The sequence below is a fragment of the Mustela nivalis genome, assembly GCF_964662115.1.
Source record: "Mustela nivalis genome assembly, chromosome: 12".
Lineage (NCBI taxonomy): Eukaryota > Metazoa > Chordata > Mammalia > Carnivora > Mustelidae > Mustela > Mustela nivalis.
In genome coordinates this window covers 8285987-8311974 of record NC_139031.1, presented here as the reverse complement: position 1 = coordinate 8311974, position 25988 = coordinate 8285987, and the positions used below count along the sequence as shown (strand labels likewise).

At 37.5% G+C, this 25988-nt stretch overlaps 1 protein-coding gene across 1 annotated transcript in view; it reads left to right on the top strand.

Moving 5' to 3' along the window:
• Positions 1-25988, top strand: part of CNTNAP2 (contactin associated protein 2) — a 1362616-nt gene that overhangs the window by 139396 nt on the left and 1197232 nt on the right. The window lies entirely within an intron of this gene.

The window sequence follows — 25988 nt, the reverse complement described above, 5'->3', positions numbered from 1 at the left end:
ATAATCTTAAAAATAATAATAATATATGAGAGGTTAAAGTATTAAAAAAAGGTCTTAACTGGAATGAAAATGCAAAGGAAATAACATATAAAAGAGAAAGTAATCTATAAAAAATAGAAAAAGCATTATATGCTCAGATTCTGATAAATGAGACTGAGATTATAGGGAAAACAATATACATTATTGTGTGATAATAATGATATACAGATATACAGATATACATTATGGTGTGTTTTTGAGCCTGGATGAAATGAACAGAAATATGCAACCAGGGGTAGGTTTTGCATGGAATATGTTACGTGTTATTTATATGGATCTCTAGAGTATACATAGGTGGATAGATGGATAGATAGACAGATAGATACATAGACAGACAGACACACAGACAAATAGATAGGCAGAGATGTGTTAACTTGCCAAGCAAGAAGAAGAAAGAGAAAGAAAAAGAAAAAAAAATAGGCTGAGTGTTGACTTTGGTTTATCCCTGTTTGAAGAGTGGAAGAAAAAGGGAAGGATGAATTAATGAACACAGATACACATGAGGGAACTTTAGAAAATTAATAGAGAAATCAGGACAACATAATAACTATGAACCATAAAATCTGGCTTTATGAGGTAAGGATTATGCAACCACATAAAATAATTTAGGGAAAACAAAGAGAAATAGAATGAGGGAATAAATCAATTTTGGCAATATTTTTCTCATTTATTATGTATTTCTTTCAAATGTATTGCTATGGAGATATAATGGGATGGGATAGGAGAGAGATTTTGGAAATGCCCTATACTAATCCATGTAAATATTATAGAACACTCTGCTTTTTAATATCAAGGTTATAGACACTTAATGTTTTGTTGCTTACTTTTGGCACCTTAGATGAAACCGAGACAGAACAGAATAGAGCTGGGTGAATCAGGCAGTTAAGCAACTATCTGCAGCTCAGGTCATGATCTCAGGGTCCTGGACGCCCCATGTCGGATTCCATGTCAGGAACCCTTCTGGGAGTGTTGGGCTCCCTGCTCAGGAGAGAGTCTGCTTCTTCCTCTCCTTCTGCTCCTCCTCCTGGTCCTGCTCTGTCTCTTGTTCTAACAAATAAATTAAATCTTTAACAATAAATACCTTTTAAACAAATAAGATTAATAGGTAAAAAGTATCTAGGACTGTATGTGAAATCCTTCTTCACAGGGGCACCTGGGTGGCCCAGTCGGTTCAGTGTTCAAATCTTGTTTTTGGCTCAGGTCTGATCTCAGGGTCAAGAGATTGAGCCCCGTATGAGGCTCAGGGCTTAGTGCACAGTGTGTGCTTGAAATTCACCTGATCCCTCTGCCCCTCCCCCAGCTAGCACTGACATGTGCTCTCTCAAATATATATATAGTAAATAAATAAATCTTTAAAAAAAACAACTAACAAACCCTTCTTTACAAATAAATCACCAACCATCATATTTCTTTTTTCTCTCCATGGCTATATATAAGACTGTAAATCAAGAGATATATTTGTCTAGTGGCCCCATAAATGTTCTTTTTAATCTCTTAGAAGTTCTTAAATTTTTCATTAATTATGCATTGAATTTGTACAGTAATTTGGTCTAAAATATTTATTTCCTTGAGTACTATTTAACTCATGAAATACCAGAGATGAAAGGTATTGTTAGTTATTTTATCTTTTGCTTGTCTGATTTAAAATTAAATGCACTTGATTTTACTTAACTTTAAAGCAGCATTTATGGCTGATGTTTTATTTTTCCCTATTTACTCTATAATCTATTTACCATACTTAAATTAAAAATTCACAAGTATCTTGTTTCAATATGTATCATAATTTATGTGTACATTATATTCCATTGATCTGCATTCATAAATACTTCTCTCGGATCTCATCATATATAGCAATCTGCTTTTCATGAAAGTACTGAGAAGAGGACAAATATAATTTTAATTTTCTCTTTATTTTTTCTGTTGGTACTTTATATTGTAGACAACTAAATCTTCACAAAGTCACTTTGCACATAGTTTACATCTTGTTCCTTCATCCTTTATTTCATTGTTTTTTTATTGAAAATGTAAAATCTCTATACTTAAATTGTTTCATTAAATATTGAATTGCCCACCCTGAGGGTTGAGGACTAATCTAATCTTTCACCATGGAAATGCCTCTGAAGACTAAATTTTAGGTACATGAGTTGAATGTTAACCTGAAAAAAACATTTTTTTTCTAATTTGTACAAAAGTGTAGTATATGGAACTGCTGCCACACAGAGCAAAAGAAGTAGATAATGAACACATAAACCAATAAAATGATTAGTTTAGTGGATAATAAGTGCTATAAAGGAAAAAAATTAGATAATACAATGGTGGGAAGTAATTATGGGGCAACATGATATAAGTTGTAAAGGATGGACATTCAACCAAAACTCAAAAGGCTGTGTATTGCATTATTCCACACATATAACACTCTAGATAATGATAAAATATGGAGACACAGATTACTGGTTTCCTGGGATGTGAGATGGAAGCTGTGGTGTACTACGAACGGGCACAGTAAATTTCACCACAGTAAATTGTGAGTGAAGAAACTGTTGTCTCTCTTGACTATGGTGATGGACCCATGGCTTGTGCATTTGTCAAAACTCATAGAACTATACACTAAGAAGGAATAATTTTTACTCTAAATAAACTATGGGTAAATGCAAAAATAAAAGGGAAAAAAGGATGCTCTGGGAATATGACATGTGAGGTGAGATCTGAATGACAAATCCCAGGTAGGACTGAGGTAGTGATATGCATGGCTTTTTTGAGGAACCATAAGGCAAGGTTGGCTTGTACCTCCTAAGAAAGGCAAGAGTAGGAAGTAGTGGGACCAAGCAGCACCATTAACTTGAGGTTCATGAGGTTCTGGCCATGGCTTATACTATGCCAGTGTAGAGGGTCATTCTAGGTGAGAGACATCCCTGAACCTAGAGGAAGAAATAGATGGTGGAAGTTAGATCAAGAGAACAGAGAAAACCATTAGTTGAATATAAGCCCTCCTTTAATGTCTCTCCTGTCCATCATGGAAATTTTCATTCTATTGTATCCATTCAGAAGAAGATATTGTATTGGTTCTACTTAAAATATTTATTTCCTTGACTACTATTTAACTCATTGTTCTCATGTTTACATGATGAGAACAATCATTCTTACTACATAAATAAATGTGTGTATAACAATATTGATATATTTGTCAAACTTGGAAGTGAAATCTCTATATTCCGGTTGTACATTTTCTCCATAATTCCTTCATATGCTTTATGCTATATTAAAAGAAAATGCTTAATAATGGAAAAAGGAGGGCGCCTGGGTGGCTCAGTGGTTAAGCCGCTGCCTTCGGCTCAGGTCATGGTCTCAGGGTCCTGGGATCGAGTCCCGTATCAGCCTCTCTGCTCAGCAGGGAGCCTGCTTCCCTCTCTCTCTCTGCCTGCCTCTCCGACTACTTGTGATTTCTCTCTGTCAAATAAATAAATAAAATCTTAAAAAAAAAAAATAATGGAAAAAGGAATGGTGACTACTTTTAGCCTTTTCAGATTTCCTTTTGGAACCACATTGCTTGCATTGGTGCTGTATACATTTTGCCACATTTGCATACTAACTACAGGCACATACCCATGCATTGGTGCTGTATAAATTTTACCACATTTGCGGGGCGCCTGGGTGGCTCAGTGGGTTAAGCCACTGCCTTCGGCTCAGGTCATGATCTCAGGGTCCTGGGATCGAGTCCCGCATCGGGCTCTCTGCTCAGCAGGGAGCCTACTTCCTCCTCTCTCTACCTGCCTCTCTGCCTACTTGTAATCTCTCTCTGTCAAATAAATAAATAAAATCTTAAAAAAAAAATTAAAAAAAAATCTAATAAAAAAAAAAAATTTTACCACATTTGCATACTAACTACAGGCACATACCCATGTATAAAATGAACAGAAGCCCCCACCCATCTCCTGAACATTGTAGTAAATCTACTACCAATATGCCATTTGAGTGACTGACTATAAGCCCTTTTTTGATGATTGTGCATAACTGGTTTTGGAACCTTATCAGGCAAGTTTCTTTATAGAAAGGTAAAGGTAAGAATGTAATGATGAATATTCTAGACAGCACACAATCTAGACGCATGTGAAATTGAAGACAGGCTGTCAGGAATAGTGGTGTTTAGTTGGGGTTTTAAAATTAGTGAAAACAGGGCTCATACTTCAGACCTGACATTTATTAGCTCGGTGACTATGAAAATGTTATCTAATCTCCTGATTCTAATTCTTTATTTGTAAAGTGGAAATGATAACAGTACTTATAGGGTTTCCTTTCAAAGTGAAATCATATGCAACATTTCACACATTGCTTGGAATATGTTCAATGTTAGTTCTTTTTATTTCTCAGAAATAGCACAGGGGGTTAACTCATTAAGTTATATCTGACACTTTGCACTCTGGCAAATGAGTGAGGGGAAAATGAATGAGCCATGTAAAAATATTTATTTCTTATGTGTATTACTAGAGTAAAGATCAGAGGAATGTATGTTTGATAACGTAAGAAAAATTTGTTTTCAATCACTTTCTGAGACCGCATAACGGATGTAAAAGGGACTTTGAAGCCATACAGATCAGGGCTCTAATTCCAGCTTTGACACTTTGAGCTGTGTGATCTCGGGCAAGTTGCTTAATCTTGGAAAGCTCAGTTTCCTCTTTGGAATAGGAATAATAAAATTACTTCCCAAACAGAATGCGGTAAGGGTCAAAAGAAAGGATGCTTAGCAGAGTATCGGGCACATCATCAGGGATCAGCAGAATGTGTTGCTGATACTTCATTCTGAGGAACATACAATCCACTGAGCACGGTTAATGAGGGTTTTTTATGAACAGGGAAGAGTGATGAAGTTTGTATAAATACAAAGAAGTGCAAGGCTTTGTCTCCGCATTATAGAATTTGCTACATTAGTAATGGACTGACTTCCACAGGGGAAGACACTGAGTCTTGGTCTTCTCTTTCCCATTGTCTGCCACAGACCCCGAACTATGGTATGTGCTTAAGAACATTCTTAAAATAAGTAACCTGGATGATAAGTACACATAGTTTCTTTCTTGTGGAAATAGAATTTGGGGAAACAGAAATGCAATGGTATCTGCTCTGAGGAAAAAGAAATCTCCCTCTTTGTTGGCTGTTTTTCCTGCCCTAAATAATACTGTTTTGGCTGCTTTTATGTATTTTCCACTGTGTTGGTGATTTTGTTTTCATTATTTTTGCACTGGTCGTTGGAAATAGTTCCTACCCCATTACTGAATGTTTCCTCTCATTTGATGAGAATATCTATCTTAAAAAGCCTCTTTTTTTTGTATATCAGTTTTCAAGGTATAATGGCTGGACCAACAGCATCCGCATCACCTGGCACTTGTTAGAATGCATGTTCCTGGGCCCCATGCCAGACCTACTGAATGACGAACTTTGGAGAGGGGACCCAGAATCTGCATTTTAATGAACCCTCCACGTGATTCTGATCCACACAACCATTTGAGAATGTCTTCTTTAGTAGCTTCCCCAAACTGTATCTCTTAAGTTTATTTTTCCTTCTGCTGAAATTCTTGGAATATGTTATAGAATCTGAGGTGAGTGAATTTTTGTAGCTGACAATGCTATCCCCGCTATGTTCTGTCCCAGCAGTGGGGTTCAGAAAGCCTGAATTAAGTGCACACCTTATCAGCTCTCTCAAATCTCAATCCACTCTTGACCTTCCCAGGTTGTCGTCTCCAAAAACTATGTGTTTGAAACTCCTTAACAGAGTCAACCCTAGTGTTCGGGGTACAGTTCTGTACCACAAAATAGCGTTCCCACTTCTGAGTGGAAGGTTGGAAAGTTCTAATGCAGTTGGGCTCTGTGGTGGATTTATAATGTTTATAACAATCAGTGCAAGATACTTAGAGGCCTTGATAACGTAAGAAAAATTTGTTTTCAATCACTTTCTGAGAGGGTCATCATTTGAGGGTCATCAAAGATGAAGATGTCATTCTCACTTCCCTTTAAGAACTTTGAGAGCCAGTAGCTATCACTGAAGATGAAAATGTAAGGCAGCAGAGAAATCCTGAAGTAAATATGTCACTCTCTATTCATAAGGATAGGAAGTCAGTCTTTCTTACCTAAATCTTTGACCTGTAAGTCATTTGAAAACAAATTTTACCAATCTACACATAGTTCTCACTTAAAGATCTCAGGAGGGTTTTTCTTTGCTTGCTTGTTTTTGTGTATGTGTCTCTGTTTAAGCTGTCTTAAAGCTCATCACTGTGAATTATTTTATATATCTTTGATATATAAGTGTTTCAACCCAGAACGCTGAAGGAGAAACTCAGCATATCAATAATTTTGATTGTAGGCAGGCGTAGAATGTAGTTTAAAAAAATAGCTTTTAAAACAATGGATGTTTTCCGGTTTGTGGGTCATGTTCTACTTACTCTTCAGATCTCCACATCATCATAGGAATTTCTAGGGATCCGTCTTACCCACCACTTTGTGGATAGTGGCAAGCTCTTGTGTAAGAACATAGTTTACCTCGTTTAAATATGTGTGTTTTACAAAGGGAATTGTATTAATAGGAGCACCTATTGACTTACCTTATTATTTTTTCTGCAAATAACGCGTATATCTGCCATTGAAATGAACAGAACACTTACTCGCTTGCAATTTTCCTTTCACATATGTAATGCAACCTTTATTTCTGGCTCAAAGGGAGGGTAAGTACCGAAATGAGTTCTGTATGGAAGGCTGAAAGTGATGAGAATGTTCTGTCAAACGGCCTGCCAGAATGACAAACCTTTTACTGCTGTGTGTGAGCGCTGCATTGTGTGGGATTCTCAGCTGAAGACAACAGAAACAATTTTAGGTACGTAGGGGGAAAGTACTTCATCAAGGTTTATACCTAGTAAACTGACAGGACTGCACACATGGGCTTTAAACCGGCCTGCAGATATAATCTCCCCAACCCACGTGGTAGGTAGATCAGGGCCACTTCCTCGGTGGTCAGGCAGCCGGGGACCCAGCGGCTGCATCCGGGCCCATGCTACCTCCACTGCAACCCATAGACCCTGCTCCTGTCCTGCAGTTCGGCCCGGGTGCGTGACTTGGGCACGTTCATTGATTGGCATGGTGCCAACCACACGTGGAAAGACTCATGGAAAATGTAGTTTTATCTTTCCAACCTGGCAGCGTCAGGAACACAGGCAGACCCATGTGAGGTGACTGCTGAGGGAGCCAGGACACATATGGGCCACAAGCGTGTTCTTTAAAGAACCAGAAAATTCTCCGCCAGTCATTCAGAAGGTCAGCGTTTAGTTTTCTGACAATATTTTTCATTTTCCTCTCCATATTCACTTCTACCCTTTTCTAGTCGACATTGACAGATCCCTTTGCTTTGGGTTTTCAGAGCTTTCAGTGGGGTGTCAGTGGGGTTCTGCCTATAGGAACATTAGCAGGAGACTGGAAGAAGGTGCAAGCTATTTGGTTTTGTTTTTGTTTGTTTTTTCCTTTTCCCCTCGCTGCAGAGATGCTACAGGATTGTTGAGTCTCTTGATTAATGGTGACTTTTGATCACTTCCTCAGGTGGCCTGGTCCACACAGCCTTTTCTCTCCAGGTTCTGCAAGGCTAAGGAATGGCAGTAAAGGAATTCCTGGGGTGTGCATTTCTCTATGTGGTCTCTATATCCTGTCCATCCCTTTATAAATAGTCCCCTCCTTAAATGCTCCTGGTATTTCCAGCCTGGTATTTCCTAGCAGATTTCAGACTCACTCTAAGATAACAACAACAACAGCCTTCATCAATCTCTTTTGTTAAGGGATATTAATAATTACTAACTATTTAGATAAATTAAAGCACCAGCCTCCAGATAAAAGATTGTGCAAATATGGCTTAGGTATAAATATAGATTCTCTAAAGAAATAGTAATTCCAGTGCCTAATCTTATATTTTATCCATTTGGAAATCATCAAAATTGTGCAATCAGTTATGTTAGGAAAAGTAGAAAATATGAGTTCCAAGTGTTTCTTTTACTTATCTTCTTTATATTTTTTTTGTAAGGGAAACACTAGTTATATTTTAGTTAGAAGTTATATTCAAATTTTTTATTATTTCTAAAAATTATACCCTGTAATAAACTGGAAATTTAAAAAAAGTAAATCTAGTCTGTGTTTCTAAGAGACATGGAATGCATTTGACAAATTAATAATTTAAGTTAGGAGGCAAATTTTTATAATTATTCATCCAGTCTGCCTTCTTTTTTGTAAAGGGAAAAAAGTATTAGTCAAACCAATTATAAAGATGTTAATGTTAAAACTAAATGATTGACTCTTTTGTTGTATTTCAGCTAATTTTTGCATACCAGGTAAAAGGGAAAGTAAAGTTTGAATTTCAATTTCTCATTCTCTTTTTTTTTTCTTATTTTTTTTTAAAGATTTTATTTATTTATTTGACAGAGAGAAATCACAAGTAGATGGAGAGGCAGGCAGAGAGAGAGAGAGAGAGAGAGGGAAGCAGGCTCCCTGCCGAGCAGAGAGCCCGATGCGGGACTCGATCTCAGGACCCTGAGATCTTGACCTGAGCTGAAGGCAGCGGCTTAACCCACTGAGCCACCCAGGCGCCCCTCTCATTCTCTTTTTAATGACACAAAATAATCATAAATATAAACTCTTAAAAATGCATATATGAATTATCAAAAAACTTTAAAAATATCCATCATTTATGAAGTATAACCTTACAATTAAGAGTATTCTTAGGTATTACATATTTTTCACAAGTTAATTACTACATTATACCTGAAAATACATTACTTATATCTTCTAAGATAACATTAGCAGCTATGATAATCTGAAGCTTATGAAGAGTTTTAGAGCAAGACATAAAATACCTTTAAGATATTTTCTAGAAAGACATTCTCTCCTAATCTAGATATTTTTATTGTTTCTTGTCAATATTACAGGTTGAGGAGTGGTACCAGATTTCGTTGACCTTCACAGAGTAGTCAGGTACTAAGGACGTCTGAGCCAGATTTATTTAAACATGTAGCTGACACTTGAATAATGCAGGAGTTAGGAGTACTGATACTTCCTGCATAGTTGAAAATCCATGTATAACATTTGACTTCCCCAAACTTTAACTACTAATAGCCTACTGTTGACCGGAAGGATGCCTTAGCAGTAACATAAACAGTTGATTAACACATAGTTTGAATGTTATATATAATACTACTGTATTCTTAGAACCAATCTAGAGAAAAGAAAATGCTATTAAGAAAGTCATAAGGGGGACGCCTGGGTGGCTCAGTGGGTTGGGCCTCTGCCTTCGGCTCAGGTCATGATCTCAAGGTCCTGCGATCGAGCCCGGCATTGGGCTCTCTGCTCGGCAGGAGGCCTGCTTCCTCCTCTCCCTCTCTGCTTGCCTGTGTGCCTACTTGTGATCTCTGTCTGTCAAAAAATAAAAAATTAAAAAAAAAAAAGAAAGTCATAAAGAAGAATAAACACATTTATAGTACTTCACTGTATTTATAAAAAAAAATCTGTATATAAGTAGATCTGTTTAGTTCAACCCATGTTGTTCAAGGGTCAGCTGTATATTGTTAAACTGAAGCATACAAATGACTTTATTTTTATAAATGGTTGAACATTTACTCCAGACAAGCCATAATATTCTAGCAGTCATATCCAGCTAACCTTTTGGTCAGACTCAGGCTATGAAATCCTCCAATAAGCTTCTGAGCAGGACCAATTAAAATCTTAGAGCTAGTAGGATATAGCCCAAAGGTCATTTTCTTATCTATTATAGGTCATTTTCTATAGGCTCCTTCATCCTACTCTTGTGGGGGCAGGAATGCTTCTCTGACACTTCTATCCAGTCGAAAGCAGAAAGCTCAGCCACGTCACCATTTTATGAGAAAAAAATCTTGTGCGTATTTACCGAGCCTGTGATTCTGACTGAAGATAATACTGGGTGAAGTACTTACAGGAGCTGGCTCTGGCGGTCAGCCTTTGGAGTAAAATTCTTTAGTTATTAACTCACCAACCTTTTAGAATACTTAATTATTAAATAACTAATCATAGATTCTTGTATTTCTGATTAGGCCATTTCAGACTATGTATTAACACTAATCTGAGGGGCATCTGGGTGGCTCAGTGGGTTAAAGCCTCTGCCTTCAGCTCAGGTCATGATCCCAGGGTACTGGGATCGAGTCCCACATCGGGCTCTTTGCTAGGCAGGGAGCCTGCTTCCCTTCCTCTCTCTGCCTACTTGTGATCTCTCTCTCTGTCAAATAAATAAATAAAATCTAAAAAAAACAAAACTAATCTGAGGGTGTGTGTGTATGTACGTGTGTATGTGTGCATATACATATGTTTATTTAGAGATAATATAACAAAAATTTTAACTGTTTAAACTGATTCTGTTCCTCTAATAGTATTACTCCCTCATCTATTCTTAGCCACCCATATGTAGAGCAAATGGAACCACAAAATTGTATCCATTTGCCTTGTGTTGAAAAATTTCCTCTCTGCAATTAAATTAATTCCAGGGATGCCTGGGTGGCTCAGTGGCTTAAGCATCTACCTTTGGCTCAGGTCATGATCCTAGGGTTCTGGGATCAAGTCCCATATCTGGCTCCTTGCTCAGTGAGGAGCCTGCTTCTCCCTCTGCATGCTGTTCCCCCTACTTATACACTCTCTCTCTTTCTCTTTGACAAATAAATAAATAAAATCTTTTAAAAATAATAAAAATTAAAAACTTAATTTTTTTAAAAAAGTTTTAATTCCAATTGAGTTTCATCTCTGAAATTGAACTTTTGGGTCTCTTCCTCATGCAAACCATGAATTTCATAGGTAGGGAACTAATGTGTACTTAGCATTCTGCCTGATAACCTTACAGACCCTCCGCAATAAATATCTGTGAGTGAATGAATGACTTATTCAGAGGTCTTTGTACAATTTCACTGTTCTCTCCACAGTCAGGTTTGTACTCTATATTTTATAGCTTCAACTTTTATCTAACCGAAATAATTTTTGAACAATAAAATCATTTAAATTGCTTTGGTTATGTTAAGAATGATGTAAAAGCTATGAAGGGAATATAAATATTATAGAGTTGTAAAGAACTCTTTCTATAAGAAAACAAAAAGAACAGTTTCTTTGTATAAAATCAGAAAACTTACAAGTCATTTATATTATCAGAAAATAAATACATTATAAAAAGAAATGTAGTATTTTTTGAGATTCTATTTCTTAAGATATAGATATAAAAATAAGAAATAACTTTGATTCAGCCTTGAAAATTATTTGTGAACCCGGAAGTCACATATTTCCATTAACACTAAAAGAGAAATCTTTGAGAGAAACTTCCAGCAAAGAAACTATTGACATAAGAGCTTTGGGTTAGTCCTTAGTCTTTGTTTATTTAGATAAAGAAGCAATCTTGGCAGACCATTTACTGTGTGATTTCAATAGAGTCCTATTCTTTTTATGCCATCAAAACTTTAATTTTCTAATTCTGTTTACCAGGAAGGGCAAAGGGCTCTTTTGCAAGACTTGGACATATGTTTTAATAGTTCCAAAGACTGATGGCTTATAACCTTGAGACCAGGAAAGGGTTTATATTTGTTAAAATGTATTGTAGAAAACTGCTTTTATTCACTTAATGTTGAAAACTAAATTTTCAGCGTTTTAACATATTGTGACAATCTTTGACCATGATCCCAGTGTTCTGGCTATGATTTAGTAAATCTGATGAAAAGAGTCTGTTTTCTCCAGAATTAGAACATGTATAATGATATTCTTTTGCAAAGCTTAGGTTACAGGTAAAATATATAAATATCTAACAGATTAACTTTAAAACATAGTATAAAAATCTTATTTACCTAAATTATACTACCCATTGTAAATTAGCATGCATTGTCTTTCATTTTTTATCAAAGTAATGCATGTGTATGATTTAAAAAAACAAATTGTTTTAAAAGATTTACAACGAAACACACCATTGCCACTCATTCCTACCCGTGATTCCCACTCCCTCCAGGCAATCTCCTGCAATTCTGCTATTTTTGTAATGAATGCATCCATATTTATAAACAACAGACTATTTGCATTTTCTTGATTTTTTTCTTAGTTTAAAATATTTTATATTGGCTTTTATTTATTCCACCTCTCTGTAAAATACATAAATACAATTATATCAAACTTTTATGATATATGAATTTGACAGTATTTTTTTTTTTTTACATCTGAGCCCCATAATGTAGGAAATGATGATACTTTTATTAAAACTCTCGTATTTTTTTTTTTTTTTTTTTTAAAAAACAAAAACAAACAAAAAAAAACTCTCGTATTTTTCTTGGATTAGTATTTATCTCATGTTTTAATTTCTTAGTTTTCTATTAGCTCCTATTTTTAATTTATTCCTTAACTTTACACCAAAGTTTTAGATGTTCCTTCAGTATGATCAACCTTATAAAATGAGTCGTCAGTGCGTATGCATATATACAGTTTTTTTTTTAATTAAATTTTTTCTTTCCCCCCCTCCTGCCTTCTCCTTGAAGAACAAAGGTCATTGCTTTCTCTTTGTCACCAGCCCTACTCTCAGCCCCTGCCTTGGGGGAGTTGACCTCTTCACGCCAGCCCCTGCACCCAGGAATCTTCTGACGTCTGTGTCGCCTGCAGGCACAGACCTGGTCTGGGTGGGGCATGGAGTGTCCCAAGAAGGCAAGGGCGCAGCTGGATCCTGCCCGATGTTGGGGGAGTAAGTTCAGGTCGCGACGGAGGGCAGGAGGATGGCTGGGAGGCGCTGAACTTCAGGGCGTCTCCGAGAAGGCGGACTCAGGCCACCAGCCACAGGTGCACCTGCTTTTCCCGGGGAGGGGGGGTGGGGGGAACCTGATCTCGCGAGATCTCGGGGCCGGACGCGCAGGGAGCGGAGTCCCGGAGGCTCTCGGTCCAGACTCTTCTGGAAGGAGCCCTGCTCCTGGTGCCTGTGGGGCGAGCCCCGGCCTCGTGGGCGCCTCGCTCCCCACACTCAGAGTCGCCGTGCGGCGCACCTGGCCCAGGCCCGGCCAGGTATTTTATATACATATGTATAATTTTATAGGTGCGAATTTTGCCCCGAACGGTCCTCCTCGGGGCCCTCCATCCTCCTGCTTGTCCGGACTTGTGGCCGCCTCGGCTGGCGGTGCCTGGGTCTCGCTTGTCCTCGGGCCCGATTTCACTCCTTCTTCTAATTCTTTTTTTTTTTTTTTAATTAATATATAATTTATTACTAGCCCCAGGCCTGCAGGTGTGTGAATCATCAGCCTTACGCAGTGCACAGCGCTCACCACAGCACATGCCCTCCCCGGCGCCCATCCCCCGCCGCCCCCTGCCGCCCCGACCCCCCAGCAGCAGCCCTCGGTTCCTTTCCTGCGGTGAAAAGGGGAGTGTCCACTTCTGTGCGCTTGGCTGAGCCGGTGCTGGACTCCGTGTTTCCAAAATTTTATGGCAACCATCCTGGTAATTCTTCTTGGTTCTCTAGACCCACTATAGTGATTCAGCAAACATTTATTGGGCTTACGCTATACCAGGCCAGGGGTGAGGCATTGGTGGTCTCCCAAGTACGGAATTTCTGACGAGTTACTGGAGATGAATGTGTGAATTCATCATTGTCCTACCTAAGGTTGGGTACAGACGGGGCATCCGTGCAGACTAGGCTTCCCTGTAGGATCCTGTAGGATATTGAAGAAACCATATATGATTTTGAAATGTGTCCAGGGGATCGAATATTTAGCATTAACAATACAGAAAACAATAGAAAACTTAGCAAACCAAAGAAGAAACACATCATCCGTTGTAAACCCACCCCTACAGGAGTAAGATTACTCCCCACCCCCCCCCCATCCCCCATATAGAGCAGCATCAGTTGGCATAAGCAAGGATCAGGCTATAATTTTGCTCCTCGCATTTACAGGATAGCTTAGAAATTCACAATAGGACTTCATTTTGAATTCTTCTGTGTGGCTCATTTTCCACTTGGGGAATCCATTCCTTCTCCATTTGTTCACAACTTTAAGTAGCAAGTAAAGAATTCAGTATAGCAGATGTGTCTGTAGCAAGTCAAAACTGCCACTCATCCGTTGGAGAGCAACACATAAATAACAAAGAAGATGGGAAAAAGTTTGCTTTTTTTCCTCTTCTTTGAAATATTTCTTCCAGTGAAAGAAATAATTTGAAACGATTGTCTATTCAGCATCCCTGTAATAGCTGTGGGAATGTGATAGTCATTTACCTCCCAGTTCAGTGTCCCCATGAGAAAGAGAATCTTTTTTGGATTTTTTGGTACTCTTTTTCTTGATGATACTCAATTCTTAACCCGTCATTTTTTTTTTTTTAATGTGCCTATAATAAAAGGATCTGGGTACCACAAATGCTTCTTGATTTTATAGTTATAGAAACCAGATACAGTAGGAAAAGCACTTCCTTCAGTGCCAGAACTTGGTGATTTTAGTTCCTGCAGGAAAACTAAGTCAACTCAAGAAAAGTGGACCAAATTGCATTGAAGATTATATTTTTCAATACCTAGAACTTTTTCCTTAACTGATCATAAATGAGGTTTTTTTTTTTTTTTTTCCAGTTTCAGACATTTTGCTTTCAGCTCTTTTGAATTCATATGGGTATTGCTGGCTTGTCAGATTCTCACAGGAATGATGGTTGCAGTAGCCTCTGGAATGTTGCCAAGCTCATTTTAAGATCTGGTTATTTTATAGGAAAGCTAGTGTTCCAGCATTATTACCAATTTGTAAATTCAGAAAAGAGTACCAGAGCTCCCCCTTGCCATACAGAATTTTCTGCCTATACTCTTTATATTTAAAAAAACCTGACCTTCTATTAATGCTATGAAAAAAGTATCATGCATCATATTTTGTACTCCATCTTCCTTTTTAAAAAACAGAATGGAGGGATCTTAGTAAGTGTGTGTGTGTGTGTGTGTGTGTGTGTGTGATATGCTATTATAAATGTAATGACAAGAAGTCATTTCCATATTACCTTGTTGCCCAAACTGTGGGTTGAAATTGAGTTTAAGCTCCACAGAGATTGTAGAAGTTTCTTTCCTTTTGGCTTTCACATTCCATTTCCCTGGAGCCTAGTGGTAATAGTGGGCACATCATTTTTTTGTTTGTTATTTTCTTAGGCTAGGTGACCTAGTAACATCATTCTTATGTCATTAAGGCGGAGAACAAATGTCTAAGATTGTGTTTCTTCTGTAACTTACCTCTCCTCCAAGGTCTACAGACTTAAAATGTTCATTTCAGATAAAAGGACTTACCTGGGCTTGGTGTTTTTCTCTTGATTTTGGAATGGCAGTTCATCTTAGTATCCTATTTTTTGGAGGGGGGGCTCTAAAGCTAAATGTGATATTTAAGAAATACACATATTTAGTTGTCATATGTCAGTGACATGCTGATGGCTTCCTCAGCTCTGGTGTCAGTAGTTGGCCTCATCTAAAATTAGGTAAAATAATTTATAAATGAATATTTTTCTTCTATTTAAAATCTTTAATTTTCTCTTCCGTTTAAAGTTCTCAGATGATATTTCAAATGATTTTTAATGGGGCATAGCAGTTCGCAAAAAAGATTATAAAGAGGAAAAACATATATTCACGGTTCTTTTCCCCTAGTTAGCTCATTTTCAGTAACTTTTTTCTTCAAGATTAGTCAAGAATTTAAGTCTCTTCCATTAAATTGTATTCTATATACAATTGATGTGATTTGAAAATAGCTATCAATATGAGAGATTTGAAATCTAAACTTTTTTTATGCTATTTCTCTCTCATGCACACACACACATGCTCTCTCTCTCAAATAAATAAATCTTAAAAAAAAAAAAAGGTAAATCAACTAGCAGTGCCCCAAATAGAGCTTTGTGGCACTAAATTAGAAAATCTAGCCTTGTCGAGAATAATTTTTATGTCTCATTTACAAATTTCCTTGGCTACATTCTCTAGAAGTGCACTTAGGACAATGTCTTCACCAGGTTGTGGTGTCTGTGTCAAAAGTAACTGATCTGTCATGGGAATTCTCTGTGAAAAGATGGTAATTGGACTAAATGAAATGATGCGACCATGAGGCAGCAGTTTATTGAGTGGGAGTGCATGTTGGTTATCTTCAAGAGGTCAGCATAGCTGGGAACAGCCACAATGGTATAGCGGCATTTTAGAAGATGACATTGACACGGGGGGGAGGGGGCAGGATTTGAGATCATATAGGGTTTCATGACCATGGTGAACATATGTATTTTAATGTGTGCATAAATCTGGAGATTTATTTTATCCTGTTATTTATTTATTTACTGATGAGGGGTGAGGTGATCAGACTAATTAAAGAGTTTACTGTGGGAACCATCTGAAGGTACCTTGTAGGATAGCAGGGGTGGCCGGGTAGAGTGGTGTTTGTAGTCTGGTAGAAGACGATGGTTTTGCACTAAGGTGGTGTAGTGCAGGGGTAAGAAGTGGTTGTTTTCTGATTCAACAGTAAGGGCCAATGTCATAAACACAAGTACTAAATTTTACAAATAAATTTGATTTCAAAAACTAGATTTTCTATGAGAAAGTGAATAAAAACAACTAAAAATGGAGGAAGAAAGAAGTACCAGAAGAACTTGAAAATGGAAAGAAAGAAGAGTTCAGACAAAATTTGGATTTAAATTATAAAGCCTTGTTAAGGATCAATCAATAAATAATAAGATTTGAAGATTGAAATGTACAACAAGGCTAAATTGCCATTCACTTTTATGTGCCAAAAAGTTGTTGAAATACAAAGAGAATATATCTCTTGGTGCATGCTGCTTTTTTACCATCCCAGTAAAAGAGGCCAGCCATTCAGCCATAAATGTAGGAGCCTCCAACTCTCTTTTCTCTCTGCTTCATCGTTAAGGCTTGTCAGTTCAACCATCAAACTGAATCTTAAATGCTTCCACTTGATTCTGTCTCCTCCACTAATAATTTCATTCGAGCCAACATCATCTTTCATCTGGACTTCTGCAGTTTCTCCATACTGGTCTGTCTGTCTTGCAGCCATTTTGTGCACCCCCATAATAATTATCTTCACAATAGCTGGAGTAATCTTTTGAAAGCGTTAATCTTACCATATCAAATCTCCTACTTCAGAACTCTGTGACTTCCTACTTCATTTAGAACGAAATCCATAAATCTACAGAGGTTTTTTTTACATGATTTAGTCCCTCCCCATATTTTTAATCATGACTATTGGCAGTGTCCCCCATGGGAGTAGAGGGGGAAAAAGTGTTTTTAAAAAAGCGCTTATCCATAAGAATAAAGAGAATAGCCAATGGAATAATAGCAGTTAAGGGAGTTCAACAAAGTTCGATACACTTGGTATTTATATTTGTATTGTATTTGTATTTTATTTTCATTGTATCTATTTTTATAACTGACTTAAATGAGCAGAGAAAGGTTCAATCACAAAAGCTATAGGGATAGACATCAGTAACCTTTCCCCCTGCCACCTCAGAAATTTAGGATTTGGAGGCACAGGTATAACAGGAAAGAAGGGTAGAGGCTGAGTAATAGAGTGCTGCTTGGAAGTCTGTTCATAGGATACGAATATTTGTGTCTCATATATATGTATATCATGACACACAGCAAGGAATATTACTTTGGATTTTCAGAATCTCAGATTTAATAAAAAGAATAAATGTAGTCTCAAAGTGAAAATTGTGCTGGACAAAGTTAAACAGGCAAGGAGGACATTATTCAAAACTGCTGTCATAGAAAAGAGAGGCCAGAACTCAGTCTTAACTATACTCCACAGAAACAAAAGCCTGGAGAGTTTTTAAGAGCTGGCCTTGTGCAATATAGGCCACCAGTGCTTGCTAATTGGCTTGATCCAAAGGAAAAGTAAACTTTCTCCTATCTTTATCACAGACGGTAGTTATATCTTGGAGCAAGGATGCCATCCAAGTTAGCCTTCTTCCCTCCCACACAAACTGGGAGATAGGAGTGCTAGCCCCCTTGATGTTTGCTTTTCAAAGGCCTTCCAGGTTCTTGAAAAAGACATTTTTGCGTTGTATAAATGGCAAAGGCTTTTTAAAAGTATTGTTTTTATTAACATATAATGTATTATTTGCCCCAGGGGTACAGGTCTGTGAATCATCAGGCTTACACATTTCACAGCACTCACCATAGCACACACCCTCTCCAATGTCCACAATGCAACCACCCTCTCCCTCCCCCTTCCCCCTAGCAACGCTCGGTTTGTTTTGTGAGATTAAGGGTCTTTTATGGTTAGTCTCCCTCCCAATCCCATCTTGTTTCATTTCTTCCTTCCCTATCCCCTAAACCCCCCACTCTGCCTCTCAGATTCCTCATATCAGGGAGGTCATATGATAATTGTCTTTCTCTGATTGAGTTATTACACTCCGCATAATACCCTCTAGTTCCTTCCATATCATTGCAAATGGCAAGATTTCATTTTTGATGGCAGCATAGTATTCTGGTGTGTGTGTGTGTGTGTGTGTGTGTGTGTGTGTGTGTACGTACCACATCTTCTTTATCCACTCATCTCTTGATGGACATCTAGGTTCTTTCCATAGTTTGGCTATTGCGGACATTGCTGCTATAAACATTTGGGTGCATGTGCCCCTTTGGATCACTACAGTTGTATCTTTTAGGGTAAATACCCAGTAGTGCAATTGCTGGGTCATAGGGTAGCTCTATTTTCAACTTTTTGAGGAACGTCCGTGCTGTTTTCCAGAGTGGCTGCACAAACTTGCATCCCCACCAACAGTGTAGGAGGGTTCCCCTTTCTCTGCATCCTCGCCAGCATCTGTCCCTTCCTGACTTACTAATTTTAGCCGTTCTGACCCGTGTGAGATGTTATCTCATTGTGGTTTTGATTTGTATTTCCCTGATGGATGGCAAAGGCTTTTAAAAGATTTCATCTCTAAGGGGCAGAGAAAGAATTTACAATGGCAGGTTTTCTAAAATAAAATGCTCTAAGAAAAGGGAGATGAGGGACCAAGAGTCAAGAAGAAACCTCTCTAGAGTTTAATCAAGTTGAGGGGAGCATTATGGCTATCTTGGTCAGTAAGAATCATTATGGCATCACTATTTCAAAAGCAACTTTGTACCTTTTAATCCCCTTCATCTATAAACTTCAAATTATAAAATAATTTCATGGAGATGAAAAGTACAGCAGAGGGAATATAGTCAAAACTACTGTAATAGCATTGTATAGTGACAGATGGTGATTACACTGATTGTCGTGAGCACAGAGTAACGTAAAGAACTGTCAAATCATATATGGTACACTTGAAACTAACATAGCATTATATGTCACCCATACTTCAATTAAGGAAAAAAAAAGCAGCACCGTATGCTAGAATGCAAAAGAGCAATACTTTCAAGATTCTCTAAGGGGGGAATATCATGGCGAATTCCTTACATAGCCATGCTGTCAGTCAAATACTGGGCGTAGATGAAAGCAGGTTTACGTGTGCAGTGACTCAACAGCAATGACCAAACCTTTGCCCGTTTCCCTTTTTCTTCTCTCTGAAAGGTAGGTTATGTGAAGGTTCTCATCATATTCAAGTAAAATACTTTTTGTGGCCCCAATAAATAATAAGTGAGAGGGAAGGATATTGGGAGGAGGAGGAGAAAGAGAGACAACGAAAGAGAAAGAGAAAGAAAGGACGACCAGGAGAATGCAGCTGAAGGGCAGAAAATAGCCCAAAAAAGTCTGGAGGGAATGTTTAGAAATGTATCATACAATATAAAAACATAAGTAACTTATACAAAGTAATAATAAAAAGACCAAGACTCCAGAGGATAAAAAGGCAAAAAAGTATGCTTGGAAAACTTACCAAAAATACACAGAAGTAGCCAATTAAAAAAGTAGTGTGTGTTCATCCTGTCACTATGAAAATTGTACTAATTTGGGGTGCATGGGTAGTTCAGTCATTAAGCATCTGCCTTCGGCTCAGGTCATGATCCCAGGACCCTGGAATTGAGCCCCGCATCGGGCTCCCTGCTCAGTGGGAAGCCTGCTTCTCCCTCTCCTACTCCCCCTGCTTGTGTTCCCTCTCTTGCTATCTCTCTCTCTGTCAAATACATAAATGAGAAAATCCTTTAAAAAATTGTACTAATTTAATTAACTACTAATGTTAATTGGTGCTATTGCCTCAAAAGCAGTTTGGCAACTTCTAAGGACATTAAAATGGCCTTACACTTTGACCCATTTGTTCTAATTATCCTTAAGAAAGATTGGGAGAAGCTATAAAAGGGCATTAAAATATTTTTATTGCAACATAGTTTGTAATAATTCTAGAACATAGAAACCAAGTGTCCATTATTATAGATTTTATTAAAACTATACAATAAAATATAATAGAAATAATGGTAAGTGACAAAAGTAAAATACCAAAGAATAGTAATATACCTACATTTGCAAGGATACACATTATTAATGTAGATATACATGTATATAAAGAAATGTGAAAGTTATACACAATAACTTTTTTTGCTACCTAATGTCTTTTTAAAAATTTATTTACATTCATTTAACACAATAACTTAATGGTAGTTGTCTCAGGTGGTAAGATAGAAATGATTTGTCTTCTGCTTTTTTGTTGGCATTCTGTTTATATTTTTCTCCTGTAAATACCTGATACCTTTAAATAAGAAAAAAAGTACAAGTCATTATAGTCAAGGAGCATCTCGTGTGTTCTCACTGACATTTGGAAAAATACCTCCCGGTTTTATTTCACATCGGGAACATTTGCAGTGGGCATCAGAATTCCATTTGTAAATGTGTCTTGTTTGTATTTGTTGTCATTTGTACCCTTTTTTATAAAAAGGATCCCTGCTTAGTTGGAAAACTCTCTGGGAACAGAACACTATCATGTTTTAAGTTAAAATGTAACCCTATGTGACTTACGTATCACTGAATAAGAATGACTGGTGTTTCATCCTTGATTTTCATAAGGCGTTTTTTGGACTCAGCTCAGAGTTGTCTCTGTGTTTTCACCATGACAAATTAGTTGGATTTCTGAGGTTTAAGGTTTATCTAATCTTAAATTGGGTTTTTAACAAAAATAGAAAATAGGGAAAAAGTAAAAGCTAGTTTGGGAGATTGGGAAATAGCCCTAATTGAAAAATCTTATTCTTTGTCCACGCTTGGTGAATCACTTAGTTCACTCCTCCTATCCCTCTTCATTATGAATTAAGAACCTATCTTTAGTGCAGACACTGGAATCAGACTCATGCTGATCAGTTCTAGTCTCTGTTGACTTCTGCAATTAATTGCAATCAACTCGACACTATTAACAATGGCATTGCTGCTCTTAGAATCCACGTTGGAAGTGTAGGGACATTTATAGATCATTTTATTTAATCCCTCGTTTTACATTTTACATTTCCACAGATACAGGAAAGATATAAGAATCTTCCTCTTTCTATATTTGAACAATCCCCACACTGAAGCGACATGGCCCTTGTGCCAAAATGTCCCCTGCCTAGAGGACCATCAGTCTCCTTTCTCCAAGTTAGGGCGTAGAAAGTTGGATTCAAAAGGAGACACTGGGAGGGTTTTTCTACAAGTAAAACTGAAAAGATATGTTCGCATTGTTCTCTCTTTCTTTCTTTTAACTTAAAAATACCCTTTTTACTGCCATTGGAATCAGAAGAACATCTGACCCCTCAGGCTGAACCCACCAGACTGAAGGCTAAAGACTTTTTTACTATTTCTTCTTCTTTCTCTGTTGTCTTTAAAAGCACAGAAATAATGACTTCATCATCTTCTATGATTATTTATCTGGATTGTTTTTTTTTTTTAGAGTTTATTTATTTGATAGAGATCACAAGTAGGCATAGAGGCAGGCAGAGAGGGAGAGGGAAGCAGGCTCCCGCTGAGCAGAGAGCCCGATGTGGGGCTCGATCCCACGACCCTGGGATCATGACCTGAGCCAAAGGCAGAGAGGCTTTAACCCACTGAGCCACCCAGGCACCCCTGAATGTGTTTTTATGACTGCATTAAATAAAGTCACCCTTAGGTCCTTGTATTTATAGGATTAATAGCAACATGTTATATAAAGTATATTAAAAATCTTCATTTTAAATAAAGCATTCAAAATCTAGAGATTAATTATTGAGTGTTAATAATCATTTCCAGATTTGGGGGAACCTTAATAATTTGGGGAGCTTTCCATTTGGAAAAAAACAATTCAAAATTGCTAACACATAATGAAGTTTAAAAATGAATACTAATTTAGAAAAGAAATTACTCAAATTGATATTTTAAAAAGATGAGATAAATATAAATGTTCACAAAATTTGCTAATACCATCTTTGTAAATAATTGTATTCCTGTAATCCTCTTTCATTATCATTTCTTATGACAATGACTTCTAATAAAATTTTCTATATAGGAAAAAGATAATTTGGCCGTTCCCCTAGAATGGTGGTTAATTTTTAAAAAAATTTTTTTCTCTAGTTTTTCAGCTTATTATTAGTCATGTCATAGATATTTATAAATTTTTAGGATGGTTGCCTACTTTATGAACACACTGGACAAGTCCCCTTTGTATATATGATTTCAGAACATTTGAAGTTTTAGGATATAGTGATTAATCTTAAATACACTTTAAATTAAAACCTTTTTTTTTGTCTTATACTAGCATAGTATGAAATTAATATCTTTCCTGATATTAATGTATTTTGTCAAATGAGGAAAAGATACATTTCAATGAAGATATTAATCTGATTCATTCTTTGGATAATGAAAAAATCCTAGAGCCTCTTCTACTTGCTGTTTATCTCTTTCTTTTAATGAAGTATTTCTTCTAGTATGATCTAGAATAGAAGCCAAGGTGGTCAGGTCCATCTCTTTGCGTACTGCCTGTGGATGCCATTCCCTAGCTCTACTGAGTTGAAGAGTTGTGGCAGAGACGGGATGGCAGGCGAAGTCTAAAATACTTACTGTTTGACCCTTTACAGAAAAGAAATATATCTGTCCCTGATGTAAGAGAATTTTTTTTCTTTTTTTTTTAAAGATTTTTTATTTATTCATTTGACAGATAGAGATCACAAGTAGGCAGAGAGGCAGGCAGAGAGAGAGGTAGAAGCAGGCTTCCCGCTGCGCAGAGAGGCCGATGCGGGGCTCGATCCCAGGACCCTGAGATCATGACCTGAGCCGAAGGCAGAGGCTTTAACCCACTGAGCCACCCACGCGCCCCTGTAAGAGAATTTTTGTTGTGATTTGTTTCTCGGTGTCAGAATGATTTCTGCTTTTTTAGAGACAATTGTTTATTTATTTGTCAGAGAAAGAGAGAGAGAGAGAGAGCACACACAAGCGCAAGCAGGGGGAGCAGCAGGCAGAGGGAGAAGCAGGCTCCCCGCTGAGCAAGGAGCTGGATGATGGGGGCTCCGTCCAGGGATCCTGGGATCATGACCTGAGCTGAAGGCAGATGCTTAACTGACTGAGCCACTTGGGTGTTCCTGGAATAATTTCTGTTAATTTCATTGCTCATCTTGACCTTTGTTTCTTGCTCCATTAATTTTGCATCTGAATTTTCTCTCATTGTTCTTATAAATTAAGTCGGACTAAAGAATATAATCTTTAAATAGGGCCCAGTCAGGAGTTTGAGTTTTCCAGTTTTTTAAATTGTAAGATTCTAAAACGTATTTCAGATTGTAGTTAGGTGGCATTAAGTGCTTGGTAAAATATTCCATGTCTTCAATAAAGCAATGTTTTTTGAGTTTATAATTACATATATTATAATTTATAATTGCATATGTTACATTATCAAGTATTAGAGAACTCCTTTTTGATGAAGTATTGAATCAAGTACTTTATAATTTTATACATTTGGTTATTGAAACAATCTACAGACTTCCTTCTATCTTGGTACACTACAGTGCCTTTTTTTTTTTTTTTTAACAGCACTCATGCTAGTGGTTCTAGTTTCAAAGGACTTGTTCCTCTGATCACAACCTCTGCTTCTGTAATTCATGTCATACTGCTGTGTATTGTCAGAGTAGATAGAAGGAACAGTTCTAGTGCTACCAAACATGAGGGGAAGCGAGATGGAGAGAAAGCAGAAATAAGATGATGGTTATAGCCATTCATGCTTAAAATACATCCTCTTGCAATTTACAAAAATATCTAATAGGAAAATACATTGTAAGAGCTTCTTATAGGGTCTTTAACAGGCTGTGAGAGTAAGGGTCTTAAGCTTCATTTTCATCTTTGTCTCCATTTATACTTACCAGCACATAGAATTAAAAAACAATTTTAAAGGCCAATCAAAGAGTATAAAGTCTAGATCAAATATTTTTATCATGACTTTAAGAGAGAATAAATGAAATTGTCGTGGTATATGCAGATTTTCATCTCAGAGCATTTCCTCTTCATAGAAATAAGCCATCAGATCACATTCCTCTTCTCTAATCATCACTCAGCTATTTTGATGCCTGGGAATATGTTTTACTGGTCCTTGGATTTTGCCTCAGCCTCCCCTCTGATTTCTCTGCTTTACTTGCTGAACCGATATGATCCAGAACTTTTCATCCTCATGTCATCTCTCTCTCTCTCTCACCAGTTCACATGTCTATAACCATACTTTCAAAGCTTAACATCTTAGATCTATTCTCTAAGATTCTGGTAGAAATGAGGCTGGAAAGCTGGTGGTGACAATATATGGGCATCATGTTTCCTCCTGCATCTTTGCTGCTTTTCAAACAGAATAGCAATGGAATGCACAGCCTCATTGCCATATTTCCTGTGTTGTCTGTGGATCCAGATAAAATGGTCAGCAGGAGAGCTTTCTCGAGTGGTCACCCTTTCAAAATTTTTCCTAAGATGGGCAGTAGTGGTTACCTGATCTTCAACAGAAAGGATGTGTCGTGCTTTAAACCAGTGGAACCGAGAACAAAGTGGGGCTGCAGGGGACACCTCAAGGCACCTTTAGGTACTCATGGCCACCTGAAGGGCAGTTTTGTTTTGTTTTTTAAAGATTTTTATTTATTTATTTGATAGAGAGAGGTCACAAGTAGGCAGAGAGGCAGGCAGAGAGAGAGGGGGAAGCAGGCTCCCCGCCGAGCAGAGAGCCCGATGCGGGGCTCAATCCCAGGACCCTGAGATCATGACCTGAGCCGAAGGCAGAGGCCCAACCCGCTGAGCCACCCAGGTACCCCTGAAGGGCAGTTTTAATGGGAAACTAAAATCTCAGGACATGGGACTAATGAACCTTTATAAATGAGTTTTCCCCAAATTTCCCCCATTTGTACCAGAAATAGTGCCATGGATGAAAAGTGAGATTTCTTCCGTAGTTCCTGAAGTGGTCATGGAGTAATGGATTCATTGGGATTCTGGCTCATTGCTACGAGTTAACACTTAAGAAATGGGAGCCTACAGGTTGTGATCGGGCCAAGTGTGCATTTTCTAAAAAAATGCCTGCTGTCTTTTTTGCAAAAGGCTTTTCTTGGCTTTGACAAGGTGTCTTAATAAAACCGTGGATGTTTTTGTCTTGCTACTTAGTTAAAATGAAAAGACCAAAAAAAACCAAAAATCAAAAAAAATCCATACCAACCCCCAAAACCCCACAAAACTTTTAAATCTACTGAAACATCAAAAAATGGGGCTAGAAATACCCTTGTAGTGCTCAGTCATAATTATTCCTGCCAAGGAATCTAAATTTCTTATTCTGTATTCTCAATTATTTTACAGTAAAGTTGATTAGTTGAAACTGTGTGAACTTCAAGCCTCACTTTCCTAATCTGTTCCTTAAAGAAGCGTAGAGAATTGTCCTGCTTCCCTTCCCTATAAATTGAGTGACTTAAGGACTTGAATCAGGTCTCCTAACATTTCTTCCTGTTCAGGGTCCATCACATGGGACAGGACTAAGGCAAGCAAGTTGGAAACACCATAGCCCTGTTAAAGAAGATGAGTACTGTGTTTGGATTA